At 36.0% G+C, this 6,016-nt stretch overlaps 1 protein-coding gene across 6 annotated transcripts in view; it reads right to left on the bottom strand.

Annotated features, from left to right (window-relative positions):
- ST3GAL6 (ST3 beta-galactoside alpha-2,3-sialyltransferase 6) overlaps positions 1-6,016 on the bottom strand; it is a 93,897-nt gene that overhangs the window by 73,374 nt on the left and 14,507 nt on the right. The gene's annotated exons all lie outside the window — the stretch shown is intronic.

The raw sequence follows: 6,016 nt of genomic DNA, 5'->3' as shown, positions 1-6,016 counted from the left end.
CCTCTATGTATCCGTTTCCCACAACTAACTCCTTCACCCTAACTCAGCCACAAACAAAAACAGTCATACCTTTGATTTTGCCATCATCCACTGTTAGGGTTTATTTTACTCTCCCTAACTAATGCTAATCTGTCCTTATTCCTAGGCCTATAAGAGAAAATCTGGTAAATATAATATCGTCAATCTCACCTCTATTTTGAGGTCTTCAGAATCCTCTGGCTACTATCTCATAGAATGTAGTTGAAGCATAACAGAGCACCCGAGAGTTTAAATGAGCAGCAGTATTAAACTTTATTCCCATAAATCACATGTATCCTATGACTCTTGCATATACCTTAGTATTGACCTCCCAGTCCAGGCTCCAGTTAGTGGGAAGAGAGGAATGGGTTGAACACTTGGGCCACTGTTGAGCCTAGTTCTCATTGTCATACTTCTGTTTACTGATCTGCTGCTTTGTAGCTCCTTGGGCATAACACTCTATTATCTCATGGATCAAGTGAACTATAGCTGGTGCTTGATGAGATGTGCGGTTCCCACAAAACAGGAGAAGGGAATTGTAAGGATCCTTTAAATGGGTGGCGCCACAGTGTAACAGGAGATTGAGTGCCCCAGGAAGTAATCTCTGTGGATATAGGACTGCCCTGTGGGTGGGATCCTGGCCATATTGAGAGAGCTTCGTAATGGGTGACGGCTCTCTCACTGGCTGGCTGTGCGTGTGACCTCACAGGCCCTTTATAAGCCCACTGCAGGCAGCAAGTTGCTCTCTTTAACCTGGCTCCCTAACCTGGAGTAGCCAAGCCAAGCTGATGGAGAGTCCAAGAGAGGTAAGGAGTTTGGTAGTGAACATGTGGATCTTCAAACCAGGTGTTCACTAGGGAGTTAACAAGTCAGGGCATTATGTGAGTAGGTATAATAAAGGCTTTAAGATTACACATGGCTGTTCTTGAGCGTGCTATTGGTTATTAAACTACTATTCAAGAAATTGTGGCCAGAGACCTTTGAAGCCCTCAGAAGAGGCGAGCCAGGTAGAGTTGACACTGCAAAGGTCAGTGGCCAAAGGTGCTCTATTGGGCCTAGGACTGGGCCTAGGACAGACTGGTAATAGTAACTGCCAGGAGGGCATGTTACAGATAGTGCCCAATGTGGGGCACCAATCCACAACTATTTTACTTTTGTCCTTGTGAACTCTGAAGTTCCCCAATCTGATCATAATATTTTCTTATTTCACCTCTCCCTCTCTTTCCTATCTTGACCCTTCAATGAACTAGTTCAACTCTATTTCTGTATTCTCTTGTCTCCTTATTACATCACCAATCTTCCTCTGTCAATTTTCAGCTCTAGTTTACTCCCACCATCTGTTGCCTCAAACCTCCCATAATTCCTGTCTCACACTTTTTCTTTACCTTTCCCTTTGCAAGCTATTTTTTTCAAAACATTGAAGGCATTCCCCAAGATAATTCCTCATAATTCCCAGATCCCTGCACCACTGACTCTGCTGCCATCCATGTTTCACATGATTAAATGGCTTGAACTCAACAGCATGGTAGTGATGTGTCTCCCTATTCCTCTTGAGCATCAGGTCTCTAATTTTCTGTCAATGGTCCATATATAAATCTGGGTAAATAAGGAGTGCTGAGTAGAAAGAATGGAATTTTAACTTTAAAGAAAAAAATTTGCCTTTCAAGAGCAACACACTATAAAACATTATATAATACATCATCTATATTATATAATATTACATAATACAAATACATACTCAAGTAGAGTATAGAAGTCTTACTCAACAAGAAAGTAGGAAAGAAGAAAAGAAAGTAGAAAAAGGAAGAGTAATAAAAAGGAGGGCAGGGTAGGGGAGATGGTGGTCAGAAGCAAAAGAAGATTTGTGAAAAGGGAAAAAGAGTAAGTAAAAAGTAAAGTAAAAAGAGAGAAGAAAGAAGAAAACAGAATAGAGGGAAATACATATCAATTATAATTGTGAATATAAATGGGATGAATTCATCCATAAAACAGAATTGGATTGCAGAATCCAACAATATGGTTCCAAGAAACGCATTTGAACCAGAAACACACACACACACACACACACACACACACACACACACACACACACACTTAAAATAAGGGGCTGGATCAGAATCTATTATATTTTAGCTGAAGTTAAAAAAGGGAGATAGCAATCAATGTTAGATAAAGCAAAAACAAAAATAGATCTAGTTAAAAGAGATTAACAGGGAAATCATAGCATGATTGCTTCAGACAATGAAGCAATATCAATACTAAACACAAATGTACTAAACAACATAATTTTAAAGGAAAAGTTAAATGAATTTTAGGAGGAAATAAACAGTAAAATTATACTAGTGAGAGACCTCAACTCTCCCCTCTCAAAGTTAAGATAAATATAACCTTAAAATACCTAAAAAACAAGGAGTTAAACAGACTTTTTTTTAAAAAGGTAAATATGAGCCAAGATGGCGGAGAAGAAACACATGACTCTGTGAACGTCCTCACTCCCTCACAACCAATTAGATAAATTAAGTCTCAAAATAAGCCCAGGACATCCACAAGACTGAAGAGAAACAGAAAAAGGTACACAGAACCCTTGAGAACTGTAACTCTGTTGTGGGTATATAAAAAGTACTCAAGAATAATTTGATTTTACTGATATAAAAGAAAAAAAGGGGGGTGTAGTAAAGGGAAGGAGGTCGGTTCAGAAAAAGGGGAAGGAATGATAAAAAGAGGGAAACTACATCCCAGTAAGAGGCATAGAAAATACACCATATCCGAGGGAACTTAGTGAGGGGGAGAATCATTGTGTGAATCTTACTTTCATCAGGAGAGGCTCAAAGAGTAAATAATTAACATATTTGTTTTTCAGAGAATTTTCTCTCACCTCATTAAAAGGGGGGAGAGGAAAAGGGAAAAGGAAAAGGAGAATAAGTGAAGGGACTGGAGGGAGCGGGGAGGGATCCTAAAAAAAAAAAAAAAAAAAAAAGAGGGAGGGTTGCGCGTCACAAGGGGGGTCTGTAAATTAAATATCGGGGAGGGGGATCAGGGGGGTCAAGGGAAAAAAGCATAATCTGGGGATAATACGATGGCAGGAAATACAGAATTAGTAATTTTAACTGTAAATGTAAATGGGATGAACGATCCCATCAAACGGAGACGGATAGCAGATTGGATCAAAAAGCAGAACCCTACAATATGTTGTCTACAGGAAACACACTTAAAGCAGGGAGATACATACAGAGTAAAGGTAAAAGGTTGGAACAGAGCCTATTATGCTTCAGGTAAAGCCAAAAAAGCAGGGGTAGCTATCCTTATCTCAGATCAAGCAAAAGCAGAAGTAGATCTCTTTAAAAAAAGATAAGGAAGGAAACTATATCCTGCTGAAAGGTAGCATAAATAATGAAGCCATATCAATACTAAACATATATGCACCAAGTGGTATAGCATCTAACTTTCTAAAGGAAAAGTTAAGAGAACTGCAAGAAGAAATAGACAGTAAAACTATAATAGTGGGAGATCTCAACCTTGCACTCTCAGATTTAGACAAATCAAACCACAAAACAAACAAGAAAGAAATTTAAAAAGTAAATAGAACATTAGAAAAACTAGGTATGATAGACCTTTGGAGAAAACTGAATGGCAATAGAAAGGAATATACTTTCTTCTCAGCAGTTCATGGATCCTATACAAAAATAGACCATATATTAGGACATAAAGATCTCAAAATTAAATGTAGGAAGGCAGAAATAATAAATGCCTTCTTCTCAGATCACAATGCAATAAAAGCTACATTCAGTAAAAAGTTAGGGGTAAACAGACCAAAAAGTAATTGGAAACTGAATAATCTCGTCTTAAAGAATGACTGGGTGAAAGAGCAAATTATAGAAACAATTAACAATTTCACCCAAGATAATGACAATGATGAGACATCATATCAAAATCTTTGGGATGCAGCTAAAGCAGTAATAAGGGGGAAATTTTATATCTTTAGAGGCTTATTTGAAGAAAATTGAGAAAGAGAAGATTAACGAATTGGGCTTACAACTTAAAAGGCTAGAAAAAGACCAAATTATAAACCCCCAACCAAAAATTAAACTTGAAATACAAAAATTAAAAGGAGAAATCAATAATATTGAAAGTAAAAAAACTATTGAATTAATAAATAAAACCAAGAGTTGGTTTTATGAAAAAGCCAATAAAATAGATAAACCTTTGGTAAATTTGATCAAAAAAAAAGAAAGAGGAAAATCAAATTGATAGTCTTACAAATGAAAAGGGGGATCTTTCCACCAATGAAGAGGAAATTAGAGAAATAATAAGGAGTTACTTTGCCCAACTTTATGCCAATAAATTTGATAACTTAAGTGAAATGGATGACTTCCTCCAAAAATATAGGCTCCCTAGATTAACAGAGGAGGAGATAAATTGCTTAAATAGTCCCATTTCAGAAAAAGAAATAGAACAAGCTATTAATCAACTCCCCAGGAAAAAATCCCCAGGGCCAGATGGATTCATATGTGAATTCTACCAAACATTTAAAGAACAATTAGCCCCAATGTTATATAAATTATTTGAAAAAATAGGGGATGAAGGAGTCCTACCAAACTCCTTTTATGACACAGACATGGTACTGATACCTAAACCAGGTAGATCGAAAACTGAGAAAGAAAATTATAGACCAATCTCCTTAATGAATATTGATGCTAAAATCTTAAATAAGATATTAGCAAAAAGACTTCAGAAAATCATCTCCAGGATAATACACTATGATCAAGTAGGATTTATTCCAGGAATGCAGGGCTGGTTTAATATTAGGAAAACTATTAATATAATTGACCATATTAATAATCAAATTAATAAGAACCATATGATCATCTCAATAGATGCAGAAAAAGCATTTGACAAAATCCAATATCCATTCCTACTAAAAACTCTTGAGAGTATAGGAATAAATGGACTATTCCTTAGAATAATCAGGAGCATATATTTAAGACCTTCAGTAAGCATAATATGCAATAGAAATAAACTGCAACCTTTCCCAGTAAGATCAGGAGTGAAACAAGGTTGCCCACTATCACCATTACTATTCAATATAGTACTAGAAACGCTAGCCTCGGCAATAAGAGCCGAGAAAGAGATTCAAGGAATTAGAGTAGGAAATGAGGAAATTAAACTATCACTTTTTGCAGATGACATGATGGTATACTTAGAGAACCCCAAAGACTCTGCTAAAAAGCTACTAGAAATAATTCAAAATTTCAGCAAAGTGGCAGGATACAAAATAAATCCACATAAATCCTCGGCATTTTTATATATCACTAACAAAATGCAACAGCAAGAGATACAAAGAGAAATTCCATTCCAAACAAATGTTGAGAGTATAAAGTATTTGGGAATCCATCTACCAAAGAAAAGTCAGGAATTATATGAGAAAAATTACCAAACACTTGCCACAAAAATAAAGTCAGATTTAAATAATTGGAAAGACATTCAGTGCTCTTGGATAGGCCGAGCGAATATAATAAAGATGACAATACTCCCCAAACTAATCTATTTATTTAGTGCTATACCAATCAGACTCCCAAGAAACTATTTCAATGACCTAGAAAAAATAACAACAAAATTCATATGGAAGAATAAAAGGTCGAGAATTGCAAGGGAACTAATGAAAAAAAACTCAGAGGAAGGTGGTCTAAGTGTACCTGATCTAAAGCTATATTATATAGCAGCAGTCACCAAAACCATTTGGTATTGGCTAAGAAATAGAACGGTAGATCAGTGGAACAGATTAGATACAAAGGACAAAAAAGGATACATATATAGCAACCTAATCTTTGACAAACCCAAAGATACCAACATTAGGGATAAAAATTCATTATTTGGAAAAAACTGTTGGGAAAACTGGAAATTAGTATGGCAGAAATTAGATATGGATCCACACCTAACACCATATACCAAGATAAGATCAAAATGGGTCCATGATTTAGGCATAAAGAATGAAATCATA

The sequence above is a fragment of the Sminthopsis crassicaudata genome, chromosome 3 (genome assembly GCF_048593235.1).
Source record: "Sminthopsis crassicaudata isolate SCR6 chromosome 3, ASM4859323v1, whole genome shotgun sequence".
Classification (NCBI taxonomy): Eukaryota; Metazoa; Chordata; class Mammalia; order Dasyuromorphia; family Dasyuridae; genus Sminthopsis; species Sminthopsis crassicaudata.
Note: the sequence above shows the minus strand (reverse complement) of the source record. Positions and strands in the feature narration are given on the sequence as shown.